The sequence below is a fragment of the Scleropages formosus genome, chromosome 16 (genome assembly GCF_900964775.1).
Source record: "Scleropages formosus chromosome 16, fSclFor1.1, whole genome shotgun sequence".
In the NCBI taxonomy this organism is placed as follows: domain Eukaryota; kingdom Metazoa; phylum Chordata; class Actinopteri; order Osteoglossiformes; family Osteoglossidae; genus Scleropages; species Scleropages formosus.
Window position 1 is genome coordinate 24,872,590 of NC_041821.1, and position 15,325 is coordinate 24,887,914.

The 15,325-nt window shown below is 38.9% G+C and overlaps 1 protein-coding gene across 6 annotated transcripts in view; it reads right to left on the reverse strand.

Annotated features, from left to right (window-relative positions):
- The window catches only part of LOC108933732 (zinc finger homeobox protein 4-like), an 83,281-nt gene extending 72,737 nt beyond the window's left edge, over positions 1–10,544 (reverse strand). For 5 of the 6 annotated variants that reach the window (XM_018750986.1, XM_018750987.1, XM_018750984.1 and 2 more), the window contains exon 1: positions 8,005–8,334. The gene's annotated coding sequence lies outside the window, so the exon portion shown is untranslated. Of the gene's footprint in view, positions 1–8,004; positions 8,335–10,180 lie in introns of those variants that run through there. The other variant, XM_018750982.1, reaches the window with a different exon arrangement.
- Between the last annotated feature and the right edge of the window lie 4,781 nt (positions 10,545–15,325).

The window sequence follows — 15,325 nt, forward strand, 5'->3', positions numbered from 1 at the left end:
TAAATATTGCGTTTGCATTTAAATGAGCTCAGAATTTATTCAAATGTTTGTTAACGATACGACTGTCATGAATATTTAAGGCTTGTCACATCTGTAAATAAAGTGAAAATGCATGCACACAGACACATAGAACTATACACTTGTTTTATGTGATGAAAAAAGTTTAAAGCAAATACAATGGGGGAGGTGAGGGTACATACATTATTACTGACTAAGACACTGAAAAAATGTTGAAACGTTTAAATTATGTCTTCATTTGAGGTAAAGTAGTCTCAAAAGCTGCTTGTGTCAGTAGGTTCCCAGAACTTTTTGTCTTCATATCCTCCGGTGTTCTATGGTTTCACAGGATGCCATTGGTGTGTAAAACTCTAGCCTTGTAATAAATTCACTACTGCAATTAAGACACATGTCTTTAGCTTAGCTAACGTATGTTAGAGTGGTTGATTTAACTGTGCATGCTCAACTTACATTTGCTAGTTATTACAGTAATGAAGCCTCATCTGTTACCATGTGGCAGTGACTCTGCAAGCAAATCCAGATGATGGAACTTGCAATGGATTGTTATTTACTTCACATTGCTCTAAATTGCTTTGGTCAGTCTAGTTTTGGTGCCGTGGACAGTGCCTCAACAGAGGTTTATTTTCTCCAGGTTTACATCAATGTCGAGCTTTTGTTTTCTCTCCTTCATTGCTAGCTGGCCAATTTCTCATCACTTCATCATTATGAAGGACATTGTCAATGACTCAACACCTTATACTTTAGTATTCATTCATTTATTTGTGTGCTTTTGTCCTCATGATCTTTTTGTACTTTAATATGTAATGCATTTTGGTTTGTTGTATCTGTAGCCTTGTAAATGCATCCTAAGTCTGTCTTCAGGGTACAGTGCTGAAATAATAAAAATATATTGTATTTCTATTATACATCATGCGATTCTTGACACTGAACACTTAACGGGAATGTGATGATCGATGGAAATGGTTCAGCTCTTGTTCTCCATGGAAGAGGACTGTGTCCTTCCTCCACCACTGCCATGTCAAGTGTCTGTGGATATACCACTTGATCAACATCACATGCTCAACATAACAGGGATGCCTTCTCTTTCCACAGCTTCACTTCAGATTTGTCCACTTTTTAAATCACTTTTTTGTTCTCCACCTCAAAATCATACTTAGAGACGCAGCAACAGTGGCTGAATCTGAGGGTACTTTCAATTATAACACCTAAGTCACTTCAAAAAGACCACAGAGAAATTAAACTGAAGCCCTTCTTAATATGGCAGCATAAAAACATGCAGCCTTTCTGTTGCAAGGTCAGAAAAAGGCTCCATTTTAAATAATGTCCAGCTAAATGAAACACACAATAAAGAATTTCCTTCAATGCATAATAAAAGCATGAAAATAAAATATGACCATATCTTCATACTTGAAAGCCAGTCATAATTTGTGGTTATTACTAATGGTTTGAACTGAATGCATTTCTTGCAAGTTTATACCCCCTCAAACCACCACCTCCACAACACACACACACACACACACACACACACACACACACACACACACACACACACACACACACCAATTTCTGTGGAAAGTCTGCCTTACTGCTAAGAACACTGGGCGTGTGAATGCAAACAGAAATGACCATGTGTTGTTTCCAAAAATTCAAGTTACAAATGTAGCTGGAAAGCATCTGAAAACAAGAGCACAATAAAGTGCTGAAATGTTAGGCTAGATGAAGCACTATAATATAACCGAGCGCTTTGTACACTGGACCATTATCCGGAGAGGCACAGACACATTAAAATCAGACCGGAGGCACTCACCTTTCCTCAAGATCTACAAAAATCTGAATTAAAACTCATCCAAAGCAGACTGACATTTCCAAAGTTAAAGTCACAGAACATAGTGCAAAAAAACAAATCCACAAATGTTTTACATACCCTGATAATTCACTTTTAACCCACACACACACACACACACACTTGCCCCATATGGGGTTACAGGGAACCAGAGCCTAACCCAGCAACTCAGGGTGTAAGGGGGAGGGGACACACCCAGGACAGGATGCCAGTCCGTCCCAAGGCACCCCAAGTGGGACTCAAACCCTAGACCTACCAGAGAGCAGGACCTGGTCCAACCCACCATGCCCCCCCCCCCCCCCCCACTTTTAACCATTAGCCTTAAAAAAATTTACTTTTTTAAACCAAATCTAAAATATAATTTAAATTATTTAATATGTATGAAAATTTAAAACTCAGCAATTATAATTTTATTTTATTCTACTAAAATACAGTAACAATATACAGTATGCAATAGTGTAACATTGACTTTTTGCACATTTTTTTGTTATACAGTTATGATTAAAAGGAGAATTCCATTACAAAGATACTAAGATACAGAATGCCCACAAAATTACAATTCATCCGTATAGTGCTTACTTATTGCTGAAAAATTTCACATATTCTTCAACACAACATTGGTCCATTCTGATACATTAAGCAAGACAGATAGCTGCTCTCTAGAAACCATTTATATAAAGGCCAACATTTATTCACAGGCTTGTTTATAAGCACAGCCCTGGCTTGCTTTTCACTGCTGGAAGTAGCACAGATGTGTATGTAATTAGAAGAAATGTCACTACCACTTTGTCCAAAGCAGATCACATACATTCAATACTGTCACCTTTTCCCTATTCTAAAAAAAAATTGGAAAAGTCTATAAAAGACTCAGAACATTTCCATATGAAAGGATCATTATGGTGCACACAAGGCAATGACATGATATCATGTCTGAAGGAAATGCTGTTCCGCAAAACCTTTTTTAATCATTGTTAATTTTGGGCATGATGGACCATTTGTATCGTAGGTGATCATTTCTATAATGCTATGCCAGGTCAAGAATTTAGGTAAACATCATACATCCCTGCTTTTATGCAGTACTATAAAATTTCTGTGTTAGAGCTAACCCTTGACCTCAAATGTCCATACATGTTTAGCCAAATACATTACTTTTTATGTCCTGTGTAATTCCCCAGCTACTTGCATGCCATTAAATGCCCTGCTTACTAGTAATCAATTATATACAAATCAGGCATGAGCACATATGTTATAATAAGTCTTAACTCACTTGATGTAAAAACCAGAGGTCAGTCTGCAAGATTTCTGCATTAAAAGCAAAAACTTGTTCTCTCAAGTTCAACACATATGGCAGAGCCATATGCAGAAATAAAAGAACAGGCCACATTTCCACCTTCTTTTAATCTCAGTCATTCACTCATTCATAGAATGCTCCATTCAGTGCTGCTTTTCATTATGCAAAAAGAAAAAATGCTAATCCATTTCTGGTTCTTTCACACTTGTATAAACCACCACTCCTAGGCCTGAAAAGCAGTAATATCAGTTGACATTTTTTTTTGTCAAAAAGGTAGCTGTTGCCGAAACATTAGCATTCCTTTTGAGTCTGCCAAATTTGGCTGAAGGAAACGGGAGATTATCAGTGAAAGTATGTCACCAGAGCAAGATAGAGCTGCTTTAATAAGCCAAAGGGCAGGGGGAAAATGCTTTAGTTACTGTGGAAACTCTTTTTTTTCAGCAAAAGAGCTGACCTTCCATCTGCAAGGGCCTGAAGAGAACCAGACTGAGTCCAGCTTATTAATAAGAAACAAAACCATGAAAGAATTCCCTTTGAAAGTGATGATACTATCTTGCATCAGAAGGACCACAGTGGCCAGGATGAGCCAGACATAATGAGGATGCACAGCAAATGAGCTGCAAGCACGACGTGAGAGATGTACAAGCATGTGTCATTGGGAGGCAGATCAGCAAACCAAAGCTCATGTTTTTTCTCCCACACGACAACATGGGATATTAGTCAGCACAATTAAAGGGGTCTCCATGGAGACTAATGAAATGTTGCTATGGTGCAACACCTAAATTAGATATCTTGTTATGGGTTTCCACAGTCCTGAACTGAAACCCATTGTTTACCAGGAAACAATGTTCTATCTGTGCTTAGCTGATCCCTGCTGGCAGAGTAAGCCTCTGGGTTGTCAGTTTCCATATGTTAATATAATTAAGTGCTAATTGTGAAAAGCTTGTACATATTCACATGTGGTTTCCCTGGACGCTTTGTAGTTTGAACCCCGTCCAAGTGTTTAACCCTTTTTCTGCCTTGAGAGAGGTGGAGACCATGCATGCTACAGCACAGTTCCTTGGGCTAATGAAGGAAAGACCCCTTTTACAGCGATACACTGAGTGTAGTTTTGGCTTCTCAGCTTTCAACCCATCGCATCAAGGATATGGGCAAGCTATGAAACCCTGTATACTGTCAACTTTAATTTGTGGCTTTACTCAAATTAAAGCGTAAATGATAACTAATTCCAAAACTAATGCCTCAGGTCAATACCTTGATCATTATATTTGTTTCTAAGCTATAGGCAAAGAGAGAAAAAAAAAAAAACAGGCATGGAGTCACACTAACTGGCCTTCTTTAAAATAACATAGAATTCAAAACAGAATCTATATTTTCATTGAACTAACCACAGACTAAACCACAGTCCTGTATTGAACAACAGGTATTGTAGTGACTTCAAATTTATGTAATAAAAATATATGCATCAAAATCAACCAGAAAGAACAGAACAGTTAGATCAGTCAGGATTAGTAGCACCTTTCAAATAATACTTTAACCGGAAAATGAAAAAACTATTAAATTAAATAATACATATTGTAACGACCTGCGTTACTGTGTTTTAGTGGGAAATGTGTTTAACGTAAATAGCTGCATTATGGGAAAAATGAGTGTTTGCCAGTAGGAAAGAGAAAGCATGGGGATGTTAAGCAGTTTGGGGAGGTTGGGCAAAGAGGGTTCTCAAGCCGAGAACATCATTGTTCTGTGTTCAAATAAAACGTTCAAGATGAGCGCTGTCTGTGTATCCTTCTTCACCTCATCCAAACCCACAGTGCTGTGCACCACAATACTGAAGTAGTGTGAACACTTAGTATTTAGTAACACAAAGTACCAGTATTTCCTCTACTGATAAATTTACCTTGCTTTGCTAACTTCGATTTCAGAAATTATAGTTTTTTTTGTTGTTTTTCCTTACTGATATAAACACAGTAAATACAGACCAGCCTGTGTGACAACCAGAATGTAAGAAATAAGCAGAATGTAACAAGTGAGGCATTAGTTTTGAGATTAATTACCATTTATGCTTTAAATTGACTAAAGCTACACAGAATGTAAGAAGTAGCAAGGAAGTTCTCAGAAATACCTTCTTAACATACACACACACATTTTCAGAACCGCTTGTCCCATACGGGGTCGCAGGGAACCGGAGCCTACCCGGTAACACAAGGCATAAGGCCGGAGGGGAACACACCCAGGACAGGACGCCAGTCCATCGCAAGGCACCCCAAGCAGGACTCGAACCCCAGACCCACCGGGGAGAAGGACTGTGGCCCAACCCACTGCGCCACCGCACCCCCTGCCTTCTTAACATAAATTCATACTATTATAGCATATTTTAAGTATACAAAAGGCTGAATTCCCACTTTTTCCTCACACTTTTGCAAAGGTGACTTTTTAATAGCTGATAAGAATATTATGTTGTAATTCCTTTAAAAAGTGACAATAAAATAAGAAAGAAAAGCAAAACAAGATAAAAAAGCAACTCCATCTGGAGGAAAAAAGTTTTAAATTAGCTGGCTTCGCTGATTTGATTTGAGACATGAGATACAAACCATAAAAAAATAAGAAGAGGAATTTAAAGCCTGAAATACTGATTTCGACATTGACATCATACTGGTAGAGAGCAATTTAGCTTCATGGAGATGACACCAGGCAGACCTCTTGGGAGGCCTCAGCCCCCCATATTGGAGAAGCCATCTGAATCTCAAGAGTTATTAAGGCTTACCCTATCCAGCATTATCAGGTACCTCATTCTTCAATGTCTGCCTCTGCACTCAAATATATTCAATAAAAGCAGAGAAGCAAGAATATATAACCATAACTGAATAATAAAATATCTGCTAAAGTGTAATATGAGGCCATCAGAAAACATTAGCACACCTTTACTTTAGAAATAGTGTGAGGTGACCGGCATAAAAACTACCCCTGAAACACATTATCTTATGGCTCCTTCAAAACACATTACAAAAAGGTAAAATTATGAACAAACTTTGCATTATGAAACATACAAACCTGTTAGTATAACATATGCAATAACAGCTTCAAAATGCAATACAGTTTTGCGGGGTCTATGGGACTATCGTTCCGAGGACAAAACAGAAAAAATATCGGTATGAGGTGGACTGGCTAAACGGATTCATCGGTATGCAAATAATAATAATAATAATAATAATAATAATGTCACCAAAACAAATTCCTTGTATGTGTAACATACTTGGCAATGAAACTCATTGTGATTCTGATAATAATAATAATAATAATAATAATAATAATAATAATAATAATGACATTTGTTAAGTGCAAAAAGTGTTTAGCTGTTTTATTCCATACTCTAGAGTCTAGTAGTTGTTTTCAGTTTAATTTTGTAATTTTTTTGTGGTCCGTAATTATTAAATTAAACACTTGAATTAAATTGAATTAAATATTAAACACTTGAAAAAAAAATTGAAAAAATTAACATGTAGCAGTAGGCTATAATGCAAAAGTAACGAGTTAATAGCAAAATTTTGATGAAGAAAGTAAAAAAGGGACAATTCAGGCTACACAAGCTCGTTGTTAACCCGCTGTACGCGCCGGAAGCCGGAAAAACGGTCAGCGTCCATACGCGCCTTCAGCACGCGTAGCTCTTTACGACGCGCGCGAGCGAGCAAGAGATCGATGCCGCTATCCCCGTGCAGCGACGTGCCGTTCCGGACTGGTCCGAGCCAGGTTTCGCGTGCCACAGGTCTGGTCTACAGCCTGGACCGGGAAAAGGTAGGACGACCGCGTAGCCTCTCATACACTTTATTAGCTAAAATAAAACGAAAAGAGAAGGCGACGCTTGCGCAGGGCACGGGAAGGGGGCGGGAAAGGGGGGCCACACAGGCGAACACTGACTGAAGCTCTCCGACACCTCAGCTAAGAGAGCAGAAAAACGGAGCGAAAGAGTCGGCACTTTCTGCGGACCACGACAACGAGTGGCCGAAAGGTCAAATATTTCTAATTCGGGCACGAAAAGCCGATAAAAAAGCATAGTCTTTACTGTCACTCGCTGTGTGAGCTCGTGCGCCGCGCGCGCGGGGCACCAACGTGTTCTGTCCCTGGCTAGACGGAGGAGCGTCACGTAACACAGCTAGGGCGCCGTGACAGCGCATCTGGAGCCGCACAATACTGTCTGTGTTCACACGGCCACAAGAGCGCTCGTGCTCAACAACGCGTTTCTCTTCTTCTTCTTATTATTATTATTATTTATTATTATTATTATTATTATTATTATTATTATTACAAATGGTGCAAGTGAGGCTGTTATAACTGTACAGTAGTGCTGCTTGGCTGCTGTGTCGGTGTCACTCTTTCCCAGCACAGTAGTAGCAGTATAGTACACTGTCGTGCTGGTGGTGCCGCGCGTTGTCCAGGTGCCGATTTAAATTTTATTTCCTCTGTTTACCACAATCTCTGAAAGCACCGTTCGTTTCACGCGGAACACACATCCAAATCCTGCCAGCATGAGTGACTGCAATGACTCTTTAGTGTTGAAAAAAATATGTGCCGTGTGGAGAGCACAGTGAGTGAAACTTTAACTTGCGCGTCTGGCTCGCTTTCGTCGAGGTGTTTCTGCTTGCGACTCCATCATCGCGACGAAAAAATAACACAAAAGAAAGAAAAGTTAGGATGTGCAGAAAGTGACGCCGAACTGCGGAGCAAAACGGATCCGCGAGGAGCTGAGCGTGGTCCGCTTGGCTGCAGCGATGATCGTTAGCGAGCCCGTACAAGTGAGTCAGCCAGTGTACCAAAAGTTACAGGGAAGCAAAATACAAAACACAAACACACTTACTGTCTCACCCCTCGATGTCTCTCGATTTGTATGTATAAGTAAACATTATAGTAAGTCGAATCCAACGACTGAAAAAAGTTAAAAGGGAAAAACAAACAGGCAAAAATATAATCCTCAAAATTAAATAGCGCGGGAGGATGCGATGAGACGAAGCGATCCTGCTTTGGGTCCGGCTGTTAAACCATGTTGTGCCGAGCCGTTTGGGTGCTGGAGGGTCGGAGGAAGGACTCAAGGAGGAGAGGAAATGAAAATCCGATATGTCTTTATTCCGCTAATTATTATCGTTTTAGTCTTGTTTTTTTTTTTAGAAAAAAAAAAAAAATTGCTGATTAAGTTGAGTGCGCATGTCTTTGTGTGTGTGTGTGTCTATTCCGATACGCACTCTGGGAACGAGAGAGAGAGAGCGAGAGAGAGAGAGAGAGAGGAGGGGTGTGGGGGTGTGGGGGCGCGAGGTGTAATTAGCGAGATGATCAGCGTCTCATTACAGAGGAGGCGCATTTAGAGAGAATTGACGTCGAGCATTTACAGTATATGTTAAACATGAACAAATGTTAAACTACATGGAGAAAAACGGCAAAAGACGAAAATACATTGACTTTTATACGTTGGGTTATTAAAAAAAACAAGATGAATAATATGTAAATACACCAAGTAAAAGTGAAGTGCAGTTCTTGGTGGTGACCAGTCGAAAATTGCTGAAAGACAAAAAAGGTGATAATCTAAACTATAACTTTGAATTTTTTATAGCCACATATATGCTTTTATCTCTTTTTTAAATCAAGACATACAAATGTATATTTTACTTGCTAGACTTTCCAGTGGGCAGCTCAGGCGTTAAGGCCCATCTCATTGTTGTCCAGAAAGGTTAACCCACCATTGTTCCATTCAAATGTGTGTATTTTCATGGAAACAGGTGCATGAATTTATAAATGGAAAAAAATGTATGCCAGATGAACAAAACGGACATACTGTACAATGGGCCTGCTTCTTCGCAAACAGAATTTCTTTCACACACCACCTTAAAAGGGAGACATTAAACCATTCATGGCATGTTAACAGTTCACATGGAGGAAGTGAGTGAGGCCACTTAGTGACACTACCGAGCATATTCTGACAATTATTTACTTTAAATTGTACTGTAATTGTATGTCATTTATATTACATGTGCAACATTTATTGGTAAGGGGGTGATTATACTGTATGTGTGTTATGTCTTGGTTATTAACAGCTGTTGTTTTAATCTCCTGTTTCAATGATAATGCATGGACCAGGAGTTTTTCCGCGGTACCGGTAGATCCACCTTGATCATCCTCTGGACTGTCCATGACTTTTGGGGCTGGATTGAAAGCGCTCAGTGTTGTGTTTCGCTTTACCCTCATTGTGTGAAAGACATAGCAGTGGGCCATGTAGCAAAAGCATCAAACAGCTCACAGCCATGAATGCTGCTCAGAGATATGTCATTATAAAATACATTATTTATGTTTTCTAAAATTGCAATAGTACTGTACTTGCATGCCACATATTTCATAGTAGGAGGAAAAGAAAAATTATGAAAATACTGTACATTTCAGCTGAAAGTATCCTTAAATGTTAAACCTATTTAAAATAAAAACTAAAAGATTGCCCCCAGTTTGATGATAACAACAACAGCAACAACAACAACAACAATAATAATAATAATAATAATAAAATAATGTCACTATGATTATTTATGTAAATTAAAACAAGAAAGATAGGACAGGATATAATACGGGCTTATATATAATTCGACCTGAAATATAAGAGCCATTGACGCATTAAAAGCTTTTTTCCCTTGTTCACTTGGTTTTCTTGTCATATTTAGTGGAATGTATATGCACATATTCAACAATAAGAAGAAAAATAATAACTAGTAACACAAATTGGTAATATGAGAGAGAAATGTTATGGATGACAATGGAAGTGGTAAAGTAAACGTGTTCTTTTCACATGCATAGTGGTACAGTAGTCTTTGTGAGAACAGCCTAGCGCCCTCTGGGGCATCCCGGGTCACTGTGTGACATCGAAGAGTACTGTACTTCAGGGGGAAAACAGTGTACGCAGAAACATAAGCGCAAATAATTACAATGAAATAAATGCAATTATGATACTGTAAAAGTCGGTGCTCTGTAGCGCGCACGGGTGAGACAGAACCTACCAGACGTTGTGGGGTCCGAGGGTTTCCCTCCACATAGGAGTGCTTCCCTGCAGTCCACACATCAGACGTCCGAAAGCCGATTCCAAAGGAGAAAATTCACATTTCCAAGACAAAGAAAATCATCTCACCCAATAAAATAAAAAGCTGAATAAAATGTGGCAGTTACGAATATAACGTAAATGATGGCTATAAAAAAGGTAGCATTCAGTCTTTTAGATTTTTGTAACTTAATACTGTATTATATATACAGTGAAAATTAAATAAAGGTATGTTTGTGCTAAGAAGAGAGACTGTCCTTTGTCTTCCTAGCCTAAAAAGCGTGTGAGAAATGTTGTCCAGGAGCCTCCGTGTGACACACACACACACACACACACACACACACACACACACACACACACACACACACACACACACACAGTGTCGTGGCAAAGCGGAGTGATGCGCGCGTGGAAAATGTGCAATAAGTTTGTGTGCGGGCGCTGCGTGTGTTAAGACTCGGATTTCTCCGCATTTCGGTGCACAGTCATCAGGTGGAGTACAATCATTCTCTCACATGTCATGTGCGCCTTCCACGATCGCTCAGTTTTGGGCTTTTCTTTCGGTCTCCTTCTCCTCCCTATTACTAACATAAACTTAAGGAATCAGTGCACCTTGTGTTTACTTTCCTTGGAAATGTGGAGAAAATAACTTTTGAAAAAATCCGTCTTCGACTAAATAGTTGCTTGTATAACATTAAACATTAAACAATATATCCCACCTCCAGTGATCGATACGAAAACGATGACATATGACCCTTTCAGATAAAACTACAGAACGGTATGGGAATGTGAAATGACGCTGCTGATTTTGCGTGTGATGGGCCTTTTAGAAACTTTTGTTTCCTCCAACGCCCTTCTTGGCTCGTGCAGTCAGATTTCTGTAATTGGACGAGAGAAATGGCAGTGAATTTAGTGCGCTGCTCAGGACACCTGTTCTCTGTTGTTTCTTGAATAACACGAAGATACAGTGAAAGTGCTAAAGTGTCAGGGAAAGGAGCTGGAAAAGGTGCGGCAATTTGACCGCAACAGCAGGTGCGGTGTTGAAGCGACACACCTGTCCTTCCCCACCCTCCCCGTTTTGTACTCCGCACGGCGCGCCTTGTCGCACTCCTTCCTTTTTCACCTTTGTTCTTGTTCAGTTGTCCCTCTCAGCTTTACTCCACATCGCTAAAACTAAACATTATTATTATTATTATTATTATTATTATTATTATCTAGCCGGAGCACTTGGACAAAATAAATTTGTTTATAAATTCAACGGGAAATTAGGGTGTTTGTGTTGAATTCCTAATTCCGTATGCTTTGCATTTTTACGTATATATTTCGCTAATTTATTGTTTTAAATATTGTCTCCCATACAGTTTTACGTTGGTCACGGTTAACAGGCGTCGGGGAGAAAACATTTTTCGTCAATTATTTGTTATGTATGATTAATTAGCTTGCTGGTTTCGATTGTTGGTTTATAAGTACACACTTTTACCATGGTCTTATTTTACACACACACACACACACACACACAAAGACAAAGAAACAACACTTCTGTTCTACCATAATAAAAATAATGAAATGGTAACTTTGCTGGCATTGAAAAAACTGTTTATTGAGTTTTTGGTACTCCTCTTGTTCTTTTCCTTTTATGCAAGCTTTTTTATTCATTAAAATACACACACGCACATTTTCAGAACCGCTTGTCCCATACGGGGTCACGGGGGAACCGGAGCCTACCCGGTAACACAGGGCGTAAGGCCGGAGGGGGAGGAGACACACCCAGGACGGGACGCCAGTCCGTCGCAAGGCACCCCAAGCGGGACTCGAACCCCAGACCCACCGGACAGCAGGACCGTGGTCCAACCCACTGCGCCACCGCACCCCCCTCATTAAAATACAAATTCCCCTTTTTTACTTAATTAATCAATCAGCATTAAAACCACATATTTTTGACTTGCTCACTCTTTTTATAAGAAAATAGATATTTTATTTTGCTGGATGCAGTGAAAGTTAATGTAAAATAAGATAGTGTTTGTAAAGCTGTATACAGCAGAGCTTTTTATATTATATTATATTACCCCTTCATACTACAGAATATCACCCTTTATCACTTTCCACTTATCAGCCAGACATGTAGCATGTTTCAAATTATGTTGTTTGATACTATTAATGCAAAGCAAACAGAAATCTTGATTTAAGAAGATTAAAAACCTGATCTCCTCTGAAAGAAATGTCACACAATATGGTTTCAAAGTCAGATCTGAAAGGGTTAATCCCTTTCCAGGTTTCTTCATTGGATTAGAAAGGGGGTAGATATGTGGAGATGTCAGTTTGCTTACACTGATGTTCATTATCACCTGCAGCAAAATAGCAGGTCAGAGGTTACATAAAAGAAAAAGGTAAAGCCAACTCGACTGCAAATGACGTGAGAAATATATCACATTACCAGCTTATTGGATTCTTGTTAAATATGTACTCAGTTTATTTATTCTGTGCATGTGTGCACCTATTCAGGTCAATTGGCAACCGTAAACGTTCGCCAAACTGCAGATACCTAATGTACAGTCTTAAATGAAGTGTGAGGTCTGGCCCAAAAGGTCAGTTTTGCCAACTTTCTTAGAACCATGGTAAGTAATGGTTTTGACAACAATGTATTATCAATCTCAGCTGTGACAAGTCCGTTGAATCAAGGCAGAGGCATTCTTCACAGCTGGCTGACTTTAAACTCGAGATGCACCTTTATGGTCACTATTAAAGTTATGCTTAAGATATATGCTTAAGATATGGGCTCTCAAAGCTAGGCATTGCAATTTTTTTTTCCACTGTAATGTCTTATCCAAGAAGACCCAGCAAGACACTTATAAATATATTTATTGTTGATATACATATTTTCCACTAGCATATAGGCCTACTCCACATTTTTAATGTATTTTCTTTTCTTCTACTTTAAAAAGCCAGTGCATCTGTGATTCAGTGTTAAAAAGTACTGTAAAATCAGATAAATTGTGGCTTAGATTAAATAATGAAAGCATAACCTTTTGAGTTGTCTTCAGGCAGTTATTGCTATTATTCACTATATATGTACTGAAAAAATGCCACAGCATCTCATATATCCAGAAACTTGGAAAATGATCATTCACCTGTAGAAATCTGCAAGTTCAGATTCATCAAAGAAAACATGGCTGAAAGGAAATTCTGTTCCCCACACAAGGCTAGTAGAAGTACATAGTTTCCCCTGAACCTTTCCAAACTGCCTGCTGAAGTAGCAGTACAGGCAGTCCCCGAGTTACAAATGTCCGACTTATGTACAACTCTTACTTACAAACCACCCCCTTACTGACCAGAAGTTGATTTTTTTTTGTCACCCTTAAGTAACAATCAAATGAAAACTTCATAATTAAGCCTATTGTATAAAAAAAAATCAAGTTACTGTATATACAATAGCTTGTAAAAACAAACGGGTACTACTTTGCAACATGCATCAAAACATTGCACCTCTACAGTGGTTTGTCAGCTCGTGGGCAGGGTGCGTGAGCCTGGGGTAGGACAGACTTCCTTCTTTTCCCGTTAATAGTGTCTCGTGTGTTTCTGTATTTGGCTTTAATATTTTTTATTTTTTTTCTGGTTTTTAGCCTCCTAACCATGGCACCAAAGCATAAATGTGATGTAAGTGATGGTGATGCATCCAAGAAAAGGAAAATGATCATGACTCAAACTAAAGTGGAAATAATAAAGCGAAAGGTGAAATGCCAACAAACATTGGAAAAGCAAACATTAAAGTTTCTTTAATGTTTTGCACACGCACGCACACACACAATTTCCCCCTCTCTCTCTGAGAGAGCATACAGCTACAAAAGACACTTCTTCCCAGTTGCGGAATCTCACGCCAGACACCACCCTCCACCCCCGCATTCTCAAACCTTTGCCCTTCCAAGTCCTGTTCCTCATCGTTCCGCAGTCCCGTTCCACATCTCTTTGATAATGGCCACCTGCCTTGTCCCTTGACCACGATTTTGGATCCTCGCCTCTGTTCAGTTTGCTGATCAACCGACTGACCAACCATTCGCCCGTTCCCGACCACGAGAACAGGTCTGGGCTTTTGATTCTGAATTACCAATCCTGCACTTTGGTCCAGCCTCCTCCGTGTCCTCTGTTCATCATTTAAGTAGTAACATTTATTATGATATCTTTCTATGTCTGTCTCTATTGTAAATACTGTAGTTACATCTCTTATTATTCTTACTACTGTATTGTTATTATTATAACATTGTATTATTACTGTATTGTTAAATTGAAGTTGTTTTAGTGTATCCAAAGTGTTTCAAACAATATACTAAGTCAAACATTTGACAAAATGACATTAGGTACCCACCATACCATACTGTTCCAGCTTACGTTAAAATCCGTCTTAAGACAGACTGAGGTCACAGAACTTGTTTGTAATTCGGGGACTGCCTGTACTAAAGTCTGATGTCATATGTAATGCATTGTCGACATTTGTTTTCATAAAGTAGCGCAGGACCCATGTTGATGAAATTGTAGAGTGTGGATGCTCAGTCCCAGTCTAGCTAGATGTCCAGGTTTTCATCAAAATTGAAGAGCAAAGTAAGCCCAACTGACTCAGCCAAGAGAAGCAGGTGGACCAGTGTCTGAAACAAATGTTTGACCTCTCTGAAACAAATGTTTGACCTCTGTAACACATTATTAGCATACACTGAATAACATACATTTTTTACATTAATACATATTTTCATTACATTTCTTATGTATCTTTTTTACCCATCCCTGTGCACCTCAATTTTTTTAAAGATTGTGTAAATAAATTGAGATATATTGACTAATAAGCAGTCTGGTGTTTTTGATATTATTTTAAAGAATAATGCTGCCACTTTGACAGCTGTAGTATTTAAATGAATTATAGATACATGATATTTGCTGCCCTGATTTGATTAGTTTTAACTCCAAGATGGGAAAAACGTTAGTGTAATAGTAAAATTTCTTTGGGGTTAATCCGCTGCATATGTAAATATATGTTTTCTATAAATCATTTGATGTCTGACAGGTTACTACTGTTAGGAGAAGGAAAGAAATGGAATGGAAGACAAAAAGACAGAAAGGC